General features: G+C 42.6%; 1 protein-coding gene and 1 pseudogene across 1 annotated transcript in view; one reads left to right on the forward strand and one right to left on the reverse strand.

The window, feature by feature from the left end:
* LOC145403335 (beta-galactosidase-like) overlaps positions 1-17,826 on the reverse strand; it is a 415,229-nt gene that overhangs the window by 183,897 nt on the left and 213,506 nt on the right. The window lies entirely within an intron of this gene.
* On the forward strand, positions 5,890-6,964 carry LOC145403068 (uncharacterized; annotated as a pseudogene).

A 17,826-nucleotide genomic window follows, 5' to 3' on the forward strand; every position in this document is an offset into this window, starting at 1 on the left:
ATGACCCGCCGACATGTCGTAAAAAAAAAAAAAAAAGAAAAACACTAATACCAATACACCAGTCCTGTATGAGACAGCCCTAGCATGTATTCAATATGGACAGTGGGTGTTAGCCCCGATGTGGTGACATGTAGAGGTGTATGGTATGTAGAAGGACTGCTGGGCCTTGATAGCAGGCTGTGAAGCCTGTGCCCAGAGACGTAGCGGCTGTGAAGCCTGTGCCCAGAGACGGACACATTAAAAAAAAAAAAAAAAAAAAAAAAAAAAAATCCTTCTTCCTGTTTTCTTTCCGACTTACTCTTGGAACATATTTCTCCACACCCGAATTACAGAGAGCTAGAAAGATATCCCACTTCCTCTGCATCTCTCTTGTTTCTCTGTATTTTCTCCAGTCTGCATTTTCAAAAAATTTCATCAATCCTGTAAAATTTGCTTTCCCATAGTCGTATCTTCCCTGCCCATAAAGCTCATCTCTTGGCTCCACATTCCCTTTTATCATCTGGAATTCAATGACCACATGATCACTTTTTCCTATAGGACACTGATATTTTAAGTTTTCAACTACATCAGGTTCTTTAGTTAGTAGTAAATCTAATCTTGTTGGTGTGTCATCTCCTCTGAATCTAGTCTCCTCTTCGACCCATTGGGTCATTACATTACTCATTGCAATATTTAACAATATAGTGCCCCATGAGTCTCCATTGCTTCCCGAATCCCATTCCTCCCACTTCACCCCTTTACAGTTAAAATTCCCCATCATGATTATGTTATTGCTTTTCTCAATCACTTTCTTGAGATAGCTACCCATGTCTGATAACACCTCCTGATATTCATCGTCCTTCCACGCCCTTGTCTTAGGGGGAACGTATACCACTGCAATGTCTCTCTCGCTCTTCTCTCCAGTTTCTAGTTTCATATTTATCGCTTCAGCCTTACCCTCTCCCAGATCCACATTTTCCACACTGATGTTTTTCTTCACTGCTATCATCACTCCTCATCCCATTTTTTCTTTTCTGTCTCTTCTCCACAGTTTGTACTTACCATCTCCCATAAGGATGTCAATATCCTCTCTTAATTTGGTCTCTATAAAGCACATAATATCCGGTTCATGTTCCTTCAAGTAATCGTCGATTTCTAACCTTGCTAATATTAAACCATCAACATTAGTATATGCCACTTTCCAACTTTTTTCGCTGTTCTTTATTCCCTCTTCTCTCCCTCTCTCTGTTGGTACTACATCCTCAATTTTTTATCCATAACTCTCCAATACAACACTGTCTTCTCTTCCACTGTTCTCTGTTCGTTTTTTGCCTTTGCTTCCTTTAACAGCTCCTTCATCTTAGCTCTCTCTTCCTCATTTGCATCTCTCCTTATCCAAACATTCTTGAGCTCTTCCTTTTCTGATAGTTTCCAAGTTTTGCTGATAATTTCATTTACCACTGCCTGGGACTTAAACTTCACATTAAGTGGCCTCGCCCCTCCTTCCTCGTACTTTCCTAGCCTAAACACTTCTTCAATCTCTTCTTGAGGTTTATTGTTACCCTCCATAACTACTCATACTATCTCTTTTGCCTTATTCAGTTCTTCTCTTTCCCTTTCTGACCTTATTGTCATCCATTTTTCTTTTAGTCCTGAAATTATCATGCATTTTTTCTTGTCTGCTACATCCCTGACTAAAGATTCTCTACTTCCTAGTACCCTAACCACTTCCTTTTCCACCTTTTCCCTGTTTTATTGTTCTGTGATCTCCTTCAAATTTATATTTCCTTCCTCCCTGCTTTGTTGTTCTATGATCTCCTTTAAATTTATATTTCCTTCCTCTTGGATTTTCTTCCACCCCTTGTTCTGCTCCTTGATTTCCTTAATATGTTCATCATGCATCCTTGACTTTGATTCATGCTCTTCTAGTTTACTTTTCATCCTGTCCATTTCCTCTTTCAATCTCTTGTTTTCCCTCTTGAGCTGTTTTATTTCATTTGAGGCAAATTCATTACTCAGTTTTAACTCCATAACTTGCCTTTCTTGTTCAGCACTGTGTGTACAGATATTATTCAACTTGTTCTGAAGTATCTTAATCTCTTTATCCTGTTCCAAGGTCCATTCCTCTAACTCTCTAATTATTGACCATACCTTCATAAATTCCTGGACATTCCTCTCTGCCATTTTCTCCACTCTTGCAACTCTTGTTTGATTCAGTTTAACACTTGCTTCACCCTTATCCTTGTCGGTAAAACCCTCGAATTCGCTGCTACCAGGTGTAAACAAAGAGCTGCCTCTTTCCACCATGATGCAACCTACAAAAACTTTACACTTTCACTGTATTTTGTACTCTTGTTGGACCAAAATCTGTGCTTTTTTCACCACTATCATACAAGACCAACATTCACGTATTCATTTACATAATCACAATAGGCTGGGTTCCTTTTTGCTGCTGGTTCGGCGATTAATTCCCCATGATCCACTATAAGCTTCGTCTCCGTCGGCAACCTGTGTGTGTGTGTGTGTGTGTGTGTGTGTGTGTGTGTGTGTGTGTGTGTGTGTGTGTCGAGCTAGGGTCATGCCGCATGATCAGCCCCAGCCACCCAGAAAGCGGCGCATCTTCATGTATGCCCAGAGGTATGAGATAGTAATGGAGTTAAAGCAGGGAAAGAGGTAGGCAGAAATGGCAAAAAAGCATGGCATGAATGAAAGCCCCATCAGAACGATTTGGAAGGACCAGGAGAAGATAAAGAAGATCGTGCATGGGAACCCTGGCAATGCAAACCTGGCAGCAGTGAATGTTCATAATGTTGACTGAGATGCTCATAGGGCATTATGTGGTGCGTCAGAGAAAGAACAAGCCATATGCTCAGTCACTCCAAATGTGTTGGGAAGTGTAAAATCAAACAAGGAATGTGAAACTCAATGCTAACTTATGAGAACACATAGATGAGAGAGTAACTTTTTCTGGTCAGCTAATATTTTTGTTCTATTTCATCCCCTAAAACTATCTATCTATCTATCTATTGCCAGACGCCTCAATCCCGTTTGGGGTGGCCACAAACAAATCGCCCCCAAGTTGCCCTGTCCCCCGCCATTTTACTCCCCTGCTCCCAACTCACACACCCCTCTCTCATATACCTCTCCACCCCATCCCTCCATCTCATCCTTGGCCTCCCCCTCCCTCTTCCCCCCTCCACCTCACTCACATACACTCTCTTCGTCAGTCTTTCACCCTCCATCCTCTCCACATGGTCAAACCACCTCAGTGTGTTCCTCATAACGCTTCCTATCACATCCACATCCACGCCACAACGCTCCTTTATATCCTCATTCGTCAGCCTGTCTCTCCATGTGACTCCACAGGCTCCTCTTAAATAACTCATTTCCACTGCTCTCACTCTTGACTTGTGTCCTTCCAACAATGTTCAAGCTTCACTTCCGTACATTAGAGTTGGTATCACAATACTGTCATGTAGTAACTTTTTCACTTCCATGCTCACTTCCCTGTTTCTTATCACTGCTTTCAAAGAACCAGCAACCTTTCTTCCCTGCTGTACCCTTTCACACACTTCACCCTCCAAACCTCCATCCTTACTCATCACACTACCCAAGTACTTAAACGTACTCACATTTTCCAATTCCTCACCATCCAACCTCGCTGTACATTCACTGACTTCACCTCTCTCAAAGACCATCACTTTACTCTTCCCTACATTCACCTTTAGATTCCGTTTCTTACACACTCTCCCAAACTCATCCACCAAGCCTTGCAGTTCCCCTTCGTCTTCACTCAACAACACAATATCATCTGCAAACAACAGTACAGGGAGTTTCCAAACACTATCCTCTCTCACCAGGGCCACTCCAACATCCACTACCCTACCCCATCCATGTACAGATTGAACAACCATGGAGACATGACACATCCCTGTTTCAACCCAACTTTCAAAGAGAAAAATTCACTTAGTTCACCATCCACACGCACTGCAGCCTTCGCACCATCGTACATACTCTTCACAGCATTCAACAACTTCCCATCTACTCCATATATTCTTGACACTTTCCACAATCCTTGTCTATCCACCCTGTCATATGCTTTCTCCAAATCCATTAAAGCCGCATACAAAACTACAAAACCCATAAATATGGCCTAATGCCCATACCAAAAGAAGTACGATATGAGAGATGGCGAAACTTTAAGACAACAACACCACTGAGGGCAGGCAGAGCATGCCAGGGAACTACACAGCCCAACTTTTGTTTTGGTTAGTGCTATTTTTAATACCACTGATGTTCACCCTAGATAGGTAATGTGGGGTCTGACAAACCCCAGAGGTTTTGTTTTGCATGTGGTGTTTATTTTTTTTAATCCAAAAAACTTGTCCTTCCCAGTACCCTCCTGACTCTTGATGACCTTCATGGGAATAGTAGGGTCATTTCTGCATCTGGCTCTAATTTGGCACTATAGGGTCATTGGGGTTTCTCAGACCCCAGATTACCTAACACGTAACTTGTTCGGGTCTGAGAGACCCCAGATTACCATTTATGTAATATTGTTACCACTTCCTCATATGCATATTTTTTACATCCAGGGCTTCATTTTTAGTATGTATAAACTGCAAACATCTGTTAACATGACAGTCCATGAAAAAAACTTTTACCTGCACTAGTATCAAACTGCAGTCACTGCAGATGGGAATGGAGTGCTCCTGCTGCCTCCACTGTCAGTGCCTGGTGAGTGTAATTTGATACTAGTGCAGGTAAAAGATTTTTTTTTTCATGGATTGTCATGTTAACAAATGTTTGTAGTATATACTGACTAAAAATGGAGCCCTGGACATAAAAAAATATGCACATGTGGAAGTGGTAATTGAAGGTAGCCAAAAATACGAAGAAATTTGTACGTGATATTGTACTCTCTCTATTTCCAGTGAAATATTCATTTGCTTTGTTTCTCCATTTCTCAAAAGGAGTTCCCACCATCAGTGATGTGTGGACCACCCACCGTTGGAAGAAGAAACCTTTCAGTTTTCACAGGGTAATTAAAAAAAAAAAAAAAAAAAAAGTAAAAAAAATGGAAGTATTTATTTAAAATTATGTTTAAAGAAAGCATAGTGAAAAATGGACTTTGTTTTTGTTTTTTTAAAATAAAGAAATATGATGTAGTTTCACGCAGAAATAGGGATTTCCAAATAAATGCAGTGTAAGTATTTTTCTTTTATTTTTTAATGTTGGAGTCTGTCAGACCCCACATTACCTAAATCTGTTAAATCAGAAACATTACCTATCTAGGGTTAATTACAAGAGTTATATCTCTTTCAGTGTTTTACCTGACAAAGGGTATACACAGGGGATAATTTATGTGGGGTAGGATGGTAAGAAGGAGTAAAAGTGAGCATTTCGGAGAGTCGCTAGAATACATTGTACTGTTATGCATGCAAACATATTGTCTGAGTGACGCGGTTTTGAGCAACATGATCCCTGTCCAGTCCTATTGTTCGCATTACTCGAGGACTGAATGTATACAAACAAGAAGCCACGGACCATGACGGACAAACAGGTGATGACTAAGGACCGGACAAAGGACATGGTACAGATTGTAACATGAAATGTAAAGGGTGAGAATGATGAGCTGAAAGGGAGAGAGAGAGATTGTCCAGGTGAGTGAGGGTGCAGAACTAGACATAAGTGGATTAACTGAGACTAAATGGAGAGATGAGAGAGTGGGAATATGGATGGGGTATATGTGCGGGAATACACGAGCAAACAACCCTCGACCTTATCATCACTGATATGGCCCAGCAGTACTCCCCTCCCCGACCTCTCCCCCCTCTCGGCCGGAGCACCCATATCACCATTCTATGGACGCTGGCACCTAACACCTCCATGCCAAGGCAAAGGGTCACCTGATACCACTGCCCTATGCCGGACTCTGCCATGAGAGAGTTTGGAAGGTGGGTAATTCAACACCAGTGGAGGGAAGTTTTGGACGCTGAGGATGTAGATACCAAGTGGAGGAACTACGCCACAACCACGACTGAAGCCTGTCACCACTTCTTCACTGTCAAAGATTTCTCTGTGGATACATCAGATGCCCCATGGATGACACCACGCCTCAAGCGACTCATCAAACAACGCAACAGGACTTATTACACCGACCGCGTCCTGTTCAGGTCCCTGAGGAACAGGGTCATCAGGGAGATCAAGGCAGCCAAGTCATCCTACTACTCAAACAAACTACATCACCTCAAACAGCAAGACAGCAGTCGGTGGTTCACCAGAGTCAAAGCTCTTTGTGGCTTACAAAAGCAAACTTCTATTCCTCCCTGTACCTCTGACTTATCACCTGACCTAGCAGCTCGAGAGATTAACAGTCACTTTGCCTCTATCTGTCAGAGTCTGCCCCCTCTCGACCCTTCTCTCCTACCTGCCTACCTCCCTTCCCCTTCACCTTCCCCCTCTGTCCAGGTGGCCAACGTAGCTACAAAATTGAAGAAACTGAGGCATAACAGATCTACTACACCTTCTGACCTGCCAATCAAAATTTACAAAGAATTTGCCCCAGAACTTGCTCTCCCACTGTCCTCCATAATTAATGCCTCATTATCTCAAAACTCCTGCCCCAGTGACTAGAAAATTTCCTACATAACACCCATCCCCAAAATCCATAGCCCACAGTCACTGAGTGACCTCAGACCAATTGCCATTACCCCGATCCCAAGCCTTCTTTGTGAGGATTTTGTTTTCGACTTGGCATATGATAAAATTAAAAACTCAACAGATATACAACAATTTGGTAACATGAAGTCCTCCTCCACTACTCAATGCCTTGTCAGTTTTCTTGACTTCCTACATGGCCACCTGGACAAACGCAACACCTCTCTGGCTGTCACTTTTGTTGACTTCAGAAAGGCATTTGACCTTATTGACCACACTGTTGTCATCAACAAGGCCATACGACTGGGACTCCATCCACAGCTGACAGCGTGGCTGGCTGATTTTCTCACCGGGCGACATCAGGCCGTCAGGTATCAGGGGTCGATCTCCTCCCTCCTCCCCCTGACCTGTGCGGTTCCCCAGGGTACCAAGATAGGTCCACTGTACTTCCTCATCCTCATCAACGATGCCCTCACGGACACCTCGCATCAGTGGAAGTATGTTGATGACAGTACCGTTGGCATTCCCATCAACACCAGGCAGCCGGACTACTCGCCACTCCAGTCCACCCTGGACAGACTCAAGAAGTGGACTGAGGAGAACAAAGTGACAATCAACCACACCAAGACTGTGGTGATGCACTTCTGTACCTCCTCACAGGCCGTGGCTCGTCCCCAGCTGTCAGTGGGCGCTCATCCCCTCCAATTGGTCCAGTCCACTAGACTGCTCGGTGTAACGGTGGATGACCGGCTGAGCTGGAAGCAACACGTCATCAACATAGTGAGGACAGCCTCATATAAACTGTACATGCTGCATAAATTCAAGTCACTGGGAACGCCAGCAAAGGAGCTACGTGAAGTTTATACTGCCTTCATACTCCCTACCCTCATGTACGCCTCCCCAGCGTGGTCCTCCTCACTTACCCTCACACAACAGCAGCAGCTCGAGAGGACACAGAAAAGGGCGTGCAAGATCATCCTGGGCCCTGCCTATGATGGCTACGACAACGCCCTGACTACCCTGAGTCTGCCAAGGCTTTCCGAGAGGCATCAGGAGGCACTGGGGAAGTTTGGTAGGGGGCTATTATATCACCCTCGTCACCAACACTTCCTCCCACCTGACGCTCCCCCACCACGCTGCACTACAAAGCACATTAACAAGCTTGTGCCGATCAGAGCGCCGAGGACTGACCGGTACAAGAACAGCGCCATTCCATCCATTGTGCACATGATTAACTCAGTCTAGTCCTAGATTTAGCATAAGCTATGTTAAGTGAACCCCATGTACATTGTCAGTGTATCACTCCTAACCCAATAAACCAATTATTATTATTATTATTATTATTAAGAAAGACAGGGCAAAAGAAGGTGTATGTATTGCTGTGTACAGGTAGGTCCCATTATACGACCACTCGATATACGTGAAACCAATGATACGACCTGGGTCAATCAGGGACTATTTTCATTATACGATCTCGAAAATCCAACATGACATTCAGTCTGGGGTGAGGTGGGAGGATTCTAAGTCAGTCATCCCAGCAAATGCAGTCACTGCCATTTTCTCTCAACCTCGGATAGAAATAGTGGGACTGCTCAGCTACAGCGTTGCCAGACATGCAATAATTAATGGAAAATGCAATATTTTGGCACAGTTTGCGATATGCAATAGCATGCATGCGATAATGTGATAACTTTCATAATTTCACATTCTGAAAAATAAATCGGGGATTGAAAAATTAACTAGTCTACTATAAGACTAGTACAATCAATCAATCAATCAATCATTTCCTGTGGCACCCTCGGGGATGCATAGGGCCTCGATGAACTCACACCACCACATCCTATCTTGTGCTAACTCCTCAAGATCTCCCCAACACTCATCTCCAGCTTCCCGTCTCATTGTCCTCACCCACGTCTCTTTTGGCCTTCCTCTACCTCTCCTACCAAGTGCCACCCACCCTGGTGTACCTCGTACTATTCCCTGTCTCCTATACACATGTCCTAGCCACTTCCATCGTCAGAATCTAACATATTCATCGATCGGCTGCACTCCCGTTATTTCTCTAATTCTACTATTTGGTATCCTTTCCCACCACTTAACTCCTAATATTCTTCTAAGTGCTTTATTTTCAAACACCAAGAATTTATTTTCCATAGTCACTGTGCTGTACCAAGACTCGTGTCCATAAATTAAGATACTCCTAACCATTACCTTATAAAGTTTGATTTTTGTATGCACAGAAAAATTGTTATTATTCCAAATATTTTTAAGCATTCCCATTGCCTGATTAGCCTTCTTTAACCTTTCCTCGAATTCAAAGTTCAAAGAACCATCCTTGGCTAAATAAGTACCTAAATATTTAAACCTATCAACTTGCTTTACAACTATACCTCCAATTACACATTCCTGCGCATTTTCCATATTCATATTGATTATTTCAGTTTTTCCACAATTAATAACCAAACCCACCTTGCGACCTTCACTCACCAAACAGTCCAACACTCTCTGCATCTCTTCTGGCCCATCACAAATCAAAACTATATCATCTGCATAATCTAAATCCAAAAGTTTCCTGTTCTCTCCCCAAAGTATACCTGCACCGGTTTCTGTTCCAACGCGTTTCATAATGTAATCAATGACCAATATAAATAGTAAAGGCGATAGAACACCACCTTGAATTACTCCGGACTTGACTTCAAACGAATCACTCAGACAACCATCAACCATCACTTTACAAAATGTGTCCTCATGCATGTTCATAATGACCCTCACAAACTCCTCTGGTATTCCATAATGTCTCATGATCTTCCCCATAGTCTCTCTCGAAACACTATCAAAAGCCTTTTCAAAATCAACAAAACAAAGACTTAACGGTACTCTCATTTCATTAACTTGCTGCATCAAATGCCTAACTATAAAGATCTGATCATTGCAACCACGTCCCTTTCTAAAACCAGCCTGTTCATCCCTCAGAATACCCTCAACCACCGGCTCCAACCTATTTAACAACACTCTACTGAAAACTTTCAAAGCTATCGGTGACAAAGAGACTCCCCTCCAATTACCACATTCACTCAGGTCTCCCTTCTTCGGAACTTTAACAATTACACCATTCTTCCAAACTGATGGTAGTAACCCCATCACCCATATCTTATTGAATAGCTTGGTCAAGATCATTATTAATCTATCCCCCTCCACTTTAAACATTTCCGGAAATAAACCATCCTCCCCTGGTGCCTTATTATTCTTTAACTGTTTTACTGCTTTCTCCACTTCTGCAAGCCTCAACTCTCCTGTTTCTATATTTAAATCTTCCTGAGCAGACGGTATATCCTCCTCTGGTGGTATTGGTCTATTAAGAACTGTCTCAAAATGCTCTTTCCATCTATTTTTAATATCTCGATCTTTGGTCAATAAATTTCCTTCCCTGTCTCTAACTGGTATTTCCTTGCGTTTACCTGTATTACCACTCAGTTCTCTAATCGATTCATATGCTATTCTTTGACTCTGTCCATCATTTTTGTTTATTAAGATTTCAGTCTCTGCAACCTTTTCATCCACACATCTTCTTTTATCTCTCCTAGCTAGTACAACAGCAGCATTTAGTAACTCTTACGATAACCAGTGTTATAATCTGGTAGGTACTTAACAGTTAAACAAATTCATTAACGTTAATTAACCACTCCACATAACTATATTAATTCCATAGTAATTACCGATTTATATGAAGAAATGCCTTTGTTTATGAGCGCGGTGATTTTGATAAAAAAGTGATAATTTTAACGTGCCGGGTACAATAATATGGGTTTGGGAATGTGGCATGGCTGCACAGCTGGCGACTGCCAGCTTCCCACCTCCAACACAACATTACCTCCTATAGGTGAGTGATATGCATGGTTTATATGTTTAACTAATGTGTAGTCATATTATCTGCATACTATTTGCTCTTTCAGGTTGCTTTCTCTACAGTTCAGTAATATAGATATGTTTGTTGTGTTTGGTATCGTATATTTTAGCTTGAAAACTTGCCTATGATGGGGTCCTTGAACCCAACCAATATTTTATCATTAGTTACGTATTTCGTTATACAAGAATTCATTATACGACTATGCCAAATGGAACCTAACTGCTCGTATCTTCAGGACCTCCATGTACGAGAGATGGAAGGAGAATATAAGAGACTTTGAATCAGTTGGTTTAAGGATTGTGTGGGTGATATTGAAAGCAGGAAAACAAAAGTGGGCAAGTGTGTGTGTGTATGCACCAATGCAAGATTGTGAATGCAGAGTGAAAGAAGAGTTCTGGGCAAATGTGGAAGTGTGCATGGAAAAGTCTGAGAGGAATGAAAGGGTGTTTTTTGATTGGAGATATGAATAGAAAAGTAGGGAATGTGAAGGTGGATGGAGTAGTTGGTAAGTGGGGTGTGCCTGCACAAGTGGATGAGAATGGCAATGCTCTGGTGGACATTTGTGTGGGGAGGGGGTTGGTGACAGCCATTACCCTCTTTACACACAAAATAATCCACATGTATACGTGACGAGTGATGAACGGAAGGCAATGACTGATTATGTGTGTGTGGATGACAGAATGAGCAGGTACGTAATGGAGGTAAGAGCCTACAGAGGCTGGGGGAGTGGCCTTTCTGACTACCACTAGGTGGTGGTGAAAGACATGGCTCAAGTGCAATGGAGAAATAGAAGGTGGGAAGGACAGGAGGAAGTAGTCCATACAAGGAGGGCAGAAAGGTTGCAAGAGGATGGAAAAAATGCAGAATATAAGAAAAGTGGAAGAGCAATTGGGGTACTGTATATTATGATCTGGAGGAGATGGGGAGGTGGAAGGTGTGTGCAAGATTTTCATAGAAAACTGTGCAGCATGTGAGGTGGTGAGTGGGGTGAAGGGAAGACAAAAGGAGATGCAAGGAAAAGCATGGTGGAATGAAGAGCTACGACAAGCTGTGGTGCAAAAGAAGAAAGCATACAGTGAGTGGATGGGAAGCAGAGGCATGGAGGAAGTTGAGAGATGGAAATGAGAGTTATACTGTATATAAAGAGGAAGAGAGAGGTGAAAAGATTAGTAAGAGAGAGTAAGAAGAGAATGGATAAGAAAATTGGAAGGAATATGAGTGTAAGTTGGAGGGAATGTAAGAAAATATTCTGGAAGGAGATAAGGACACTTAGAATGGGTGATAAAGAAGTCAGTGGGGGTGCAAAGAAGAAAAATAGAAGACTGATAGTGGTGAAGGGAGAAGAGGTGAGCAGATGGAGAGAACACTTTAAGGAACTGTTAAACAAAGAGAATGAAAGTAATGCAAGTATAAGTGGCTCGGGAATGGCTGGAGAAGGAGGGAAGTGAGGAAGGTGGAAGAGATTAGCAGCATGGAAGTTGTGGAAGCAATGAAGAAAGTCAAAATGGGTAAAGCCCAAGGAATTAATGGAATGTGTGGTGAAATGATGAAGCATGGGGGAGAGAGAGTAGTAGAATGGATATGGAAGATGTGCAGATTGGCCTGGGAGGAGGGCAGAGTCCCAGAGGATTGGAATTCAAGTATAATTATTCCCCTGTATAAAGGGAAGGGGGAAAAAGAAGCTTGTGGTATTCATACAGGCATTTGTCTACATAGTGTAATAGGAAAAGTATATGGAAGGATACTTACTGACAGAGTTAGGTAAATAACTAGGGAAACTGCTGGAGAAGAACAGGGAGGTTTTAGGAAGGGAAGAAAGGTTGTGTAGAGCAGATATTCATCCTTAGGTCTTAAGTGGAAAAGTTTTTAGAGAAGGAAAAGAAGTTGTATGCAGTCTTCATGGATTTGGGGAAAGCATATGACAGCGTGGATGCACAAGGAATGTGAAAAATCTGAAGAATATATGGAGTACTGTATATGGGAATGACATGAAGAGTATGTATGAGGATGCTAAGGCTGCAGTGTATGTGGATGGTGAATTGAGTAAAATTCTCTATCTGAATGTTGGATTGAAACCTGGATGTCATGTCTCCATGGTTGTTCTATCTGTGTATGGATGAGGTTATAAAAGAGATACAAAGTAGGGCAGTGGATGCTGGAGCAGTCCTAATGAGAGAGGGCAGCATTTGGAAACTTCCTGTATTGTTGTTTGCAGATTGTTAGTGCATATTGCTGTTAGTGTGTGTGTGCACACGCACTTGTTACGGTCCGAGTGGTGACATCATCGGAAGGGTCTTGCGGTATGCAGGCAAAGCCCGCTCACTTGGAAGTGTGAGGCCAGTGAGTTCGGTTATTTCGCATACTAATGCTGGTAGCAGAGCGTGGTTTGAGCATAATGGCGTCATGCTCAACTAAATGGCCTCCAAAACTTGAAAATGATTCTGCCTATAAGAGTTGGAAGAAGGACATCAACATATGGTGCAAACTGACGGACTTACCAAAAAAGAAACAAGCTCTAGCCATTCACCTTTCATTGTCATGAAGAGCGAGGGTGGCGTCTTCAGAAATTGACACTGCTGATCTGAAAGATGATAATGGTGTTCAGACCTTGTTGACCAAACTAGACGGTTTATTTCTCGTGGACAGAGGACATCAGCAGTTTGCAGCTTTTCATGAATTGTACAACTTCAGAAGACCTGGTAATATGAACATTCGTAAGTTCGTGGCAGAATTCGAGCATGTTTATTTTAAATTTACGAAGCAGGACATGCAACTACCGAATTCTGTGATGGCTTTTATGCTTCTGGCTCATGCAAACTTTCAGATAGTGAGCAACAACTAATGATGTCTGCGATAACTGACGTAACTTATAAAAATATGAAATCTGCCCTGAATCGTATTTTCGCTGGGGAAATTTGCGGGCAGAACGATGCATCGGTGTCTGCCAGTGAGAAGAAGAGTGAACCAGTTTTTTGGAGTGACGAAGTCAGGGATAAGGAAACGTTTTTCGTTAGGAGTACTCGACGAGGAAGGACAAGGTTTCGGGGTGGTGCAGTACGTGATCGAGGTCATGGTGATGGCCGTTCAACTGTGTCTGCTAGAATTTCCCAACGCTCATCCACCGGCAGGCGGCAGAACCTGCTCGGGCCTGATGGTATGGTGTCGAGGTGTTTAGTATGTGATTCTCGATTTCATTGGGCACGTGACTGTCCAGATGCATACGAAAATAAAGGCAGTCAAGAAGAAAATTATGAAACAGTGCATCTGTCATTATTTATGGGCTATGCGGATGATACCGTTAGTAGAGGTAAATTACAGACACTAGTAGAAGAATCTAGGGGATGTGCTGTTCAAGAGACAGGGTGTTCTACAACTGTATGTGAGGTTGAATGGATCAACTGCTATCTAAGTGAGCTCAGAGATTACGAACGTGAAGCTATAATAGAAGAAAAGTCATCCTCAACATTTACTTTCGCTGATGGTGTCACAGTTTCTTCCCTCAAACGTGTTACTCTGCCCTGTTACACTGGAAATATGCATGCAACCATTGTGACTGATGTGGTGAGCTGCAATATTCCCTTGCTGCTGTGCAAACGTTCCATGAAAAAAGCAAAAATGGTGATTAATTTTGAGTGAACAGGTCAAAATTTGTGGAACTATCGTAAATTCGAAGTCCTCATCTTCAGGCCATTACTTGTTTCCAATTTCTTTGTGACTAGGCCAAGAGTTTTGTGAAACGATTGCACTGGCATCTCTTGGGTGTGATGTAGACAAAACGGCTTCAAAGCTTTCCAGGCAATTTGGACACCCAATATCGGCTAAACTAATCAGAATTATTACAGATGCTGGAATTAAAAGTTCAGAACTGGAGCAAGCTATCAAGGATGTATCTGATGCATGTACAGTCTGTTGTCGGTACAAGAGAGCTAAGCCTCGACCCGTAGTCAGTTTGCCCATGGCATCTAAGTTTAACGAAGCCATAGCTGTGGATTTGAAAGCTTGGGGAAGGCATTATTTCTTAGTCCTTGTTGATTTGGCGACCAAGTACTGCACCGCGATAGTAATTGCGGACAAATGTGCAACCACCATTATCAAAGGAGTATTTCGGAGCTGGATTGTTCTGTTTGGCACACCTGGAAAAATTCTTGCAGATAATGAGTGTCATTTCAACAATGCTGAAATACGAGCATTGGGAGAGGCCTTTAACCCCTTCGTTACCACATCCCCCCTCCCCTGCTCAGCTACCCCCCCTGCCAAACCGAATTTCCCCCAGGCGTGGCTCTTTCGTTGGGTAGTATTTATTTTATCATTACATCTTTTCTATTTGCTTTATATTATTTATTTTTGTATTGGTAAGTAGATATTGACCACGAGATGTGTTTATGATATGTTAAAATAATGTACATTACAATATTACATGTCTAACCAACTTATTTAGTAAACATACAATATACAGATAAATATAGTAGATATAGATATAAATCAATGAATAGGGAGGAGAATAATAATTGTATTATTTACCTTGTAAGTATGAAGAATATCCATGAAGAATGAGGTAGGAGACAGGCAGGTCAAAAGTAGGTGGGGGTGGGGTGATGCGCTTCAAGGCCAAACTGATACCAGAATCAGTATCACTTTCCCCACTATTATCGCTCACTTCACTGTCATTCTCAGGCATGTACTCCTCATCAGAGTCGCTCACAGTTATGTCAGATTGTGTTTTGTTATCGTCAGACACTTCTAAATCACTATCCAAGTCAGATTCATTGCCGTAGGACGTCATGGCACAGAAGTAAATCCAAAAGCACTGACACATTCAGCTGCTTGAAAAACACTACGGCGTGCTCTCACACACTTTCCTGTGGTACCACCATTGTTGCTAAGCTAGCGACAGTCCCCTTACCAAGAAGCATTATCTGGCTATATTATATCACATGTTACAGGGCATTATATATACCAAATTCAAAATATATAGGGTACAATGACCTATACAACATATCTGAGTCATTTTCATAAAACTATGCCCCATGGTAGGGGCATATGGCGAGGGAGTGTGGCATCAGTGACAAAATTGCCATATGTCATCACACATGGGATCACAAAGCACCCAAACCGAGGAAGAGGAAGCCCAATAGGCCCCTATAATGATCATAAGTACCCTAGTATTCACGATCATATTCGGTTCCGCTGCCGACATTCATTTTGAGTACGGGGGTACACATTTCGGAAATTTGGTAAAGAAGGGGTTAATGTCAAGATCATGACGATGTTTGCAGAGTCCATGGAGCAACGGAGTATGTGAGCATCAAAATGCAGTCATAGGTGACATTGTTAGGAAGATAATGGCTGATAGCCAGCGTGACTTGGATGTGGCCTTGGCTTGGGCAGTATCGGCAAGAAATGCTCTCACCGACTATGCAGGTTTTTCTCCTAACTGACTTGTTTTTGGTCAAAACCCTGGCCTGCCTAATGTGTATGTAAATGATCCTCCAGCCTTGGAACCTACATCATCATCAAAAATAGTGAGGGACAATTTGAATGCTCTTCATTTAGCAAGACAAGAGTTTATAAACACTTAATCAGGTGAACGTTTGGCTAGGGCTCTGCGGCACAACATACGTTCAAGTGACTTAAACGACATCCAAAATGGAGATGAGGTCTTCTACAAAAGAAATGAAAGTCATGAATGGCATGGTTCTGGAATCATAATAGGCAGAGATGGAAAACAAATTCTGGCGAGACACGGCGGGGTCTACGTGCGAGTGCACGTGTGTCATCTAGAACAAGCTCCAGAACGAAATACTACAGTTGGAGACAGCGTCAGTAGTTATGAGAAGAACAGTGTAGTCCAAGAGAAGCCTAATGACGATTCTTCGCAAGTATTGAATGACTATCCACTGGATGATGAGTCGGAAAATGGTGCAATTCTGGATGATCAGCCTCCCACAGTTTCTCTTTCAGTTAGGGAGCCTCCCAAGGTTTCTGTTGGTCAGCATATAAAGGGAATACATTCAGAAACTGGAGAGTTGGTGACTGGAAGAATTGTGAGTCAGGCGGGAAAAGCCACTGGAAAGTACAAACACTGCTACAATTTGAAGAGGGACTCTGATGGCAGTACTGATTGGGTGGATCTGCAAAATGATTTCAGCACATGGGAAGTAGATGATGATGAAGCAGAGATGCTTGTTCTTTTCAACTCTGAGGGCGTATTATGCACCAAGGAAAAAGAAATTACAAACTGGCAGAATAATGACGTATATGAGGAAGCAGATGTTGTTGGGCAAGATACCATAACGGTTCGATGGGTTGTGACGGAAAAAATGAAAAACGAGAAGCCGATTGTTAAAGCCCGTTTAGTCCCCAGAGGATTTGAGGAAGACAAGGTGGATCTCCTGAAAGACTCTCCTACACGCTCAAAAGAGGCTGTGCATTTGGCACTTTCTTTTGCCTCCACCAACCAATAGGATTGCCACGCTATGGACATGAAACCTGCTTATCTGCAAGGTAACGACATTGAGCAAGTTGTTCATTTACGTCCTCCGCCTGAATATGCAAACGGTAAGCTGTGGAGACTAAGGAAAATAGTTTATGGCCTTTGTGATCCTGCTAGGCATTGGTACCTGCACGTTAAAGATCAGATGTTGAGTCTCGGAGCTGAAGTGTCATAACTGGATTCAGCACCGTTCTCTTGGAGTAATAGGGGCAAGATCGAAGGCATTATATGTATTTATGTCGATGATTTCCTTTGGGCTGGTAAACGTGAGTTCGTACAGCAAGTGATAAACAGTTTGAGCCAAATATTCCTCATCGGCAGTTCGGAATCAAAAGCTTTCAAATACCTTGGTCTAAATGTCGTCTCCAAAAGTGATGGCAGCATAACGCTTGACCAGTTCCAGTACGCTTCATCTTTGAAACCAGTCACGCTGAGCTGACATCATGCAGCAGTAAAGTCAGGAGAGCTGTCTGAGTCTGAGAAAACTGAGTACCGAGCATTAATTGGGCAGCCCAATAGGACTGCCACATACATTCGACCAGATATTGCCTTTGATGTGTGTGAGTTGAGTATGACTAGCAACCGAGCTACCGTAGCAGAGTTGCTTAGGCTCAACAAGGTGATCGCAAGGGTGAAAACTGACAACATGAAGCTATACATTTCAAGAATGGGGCCACTCGATGAATGTTACATAGAATGCTTTTCAGATGCCTCTTTTGCCAACCTTGTAGGCAATGGGTCTCAGGGAGGCTTTGTGATCTTCCTACGAGATGCTAGTGGGGCAAGA

This window comes from Coenobita brevimanus, chromosome 60, assembly GCF_032717465.1.
Source record: "Coenobita brevimanus isolate Jiangsu-jjx chromosome 60, ASM3271746v2, whole genome shotgun sequence".
Taxonomy (NCBI): Eukaryota; Metazoa; Arthropoda; class Malacostraca; order Decapoda; family Coenobitidae; genus Coenobita; species Coenobita brevimanus.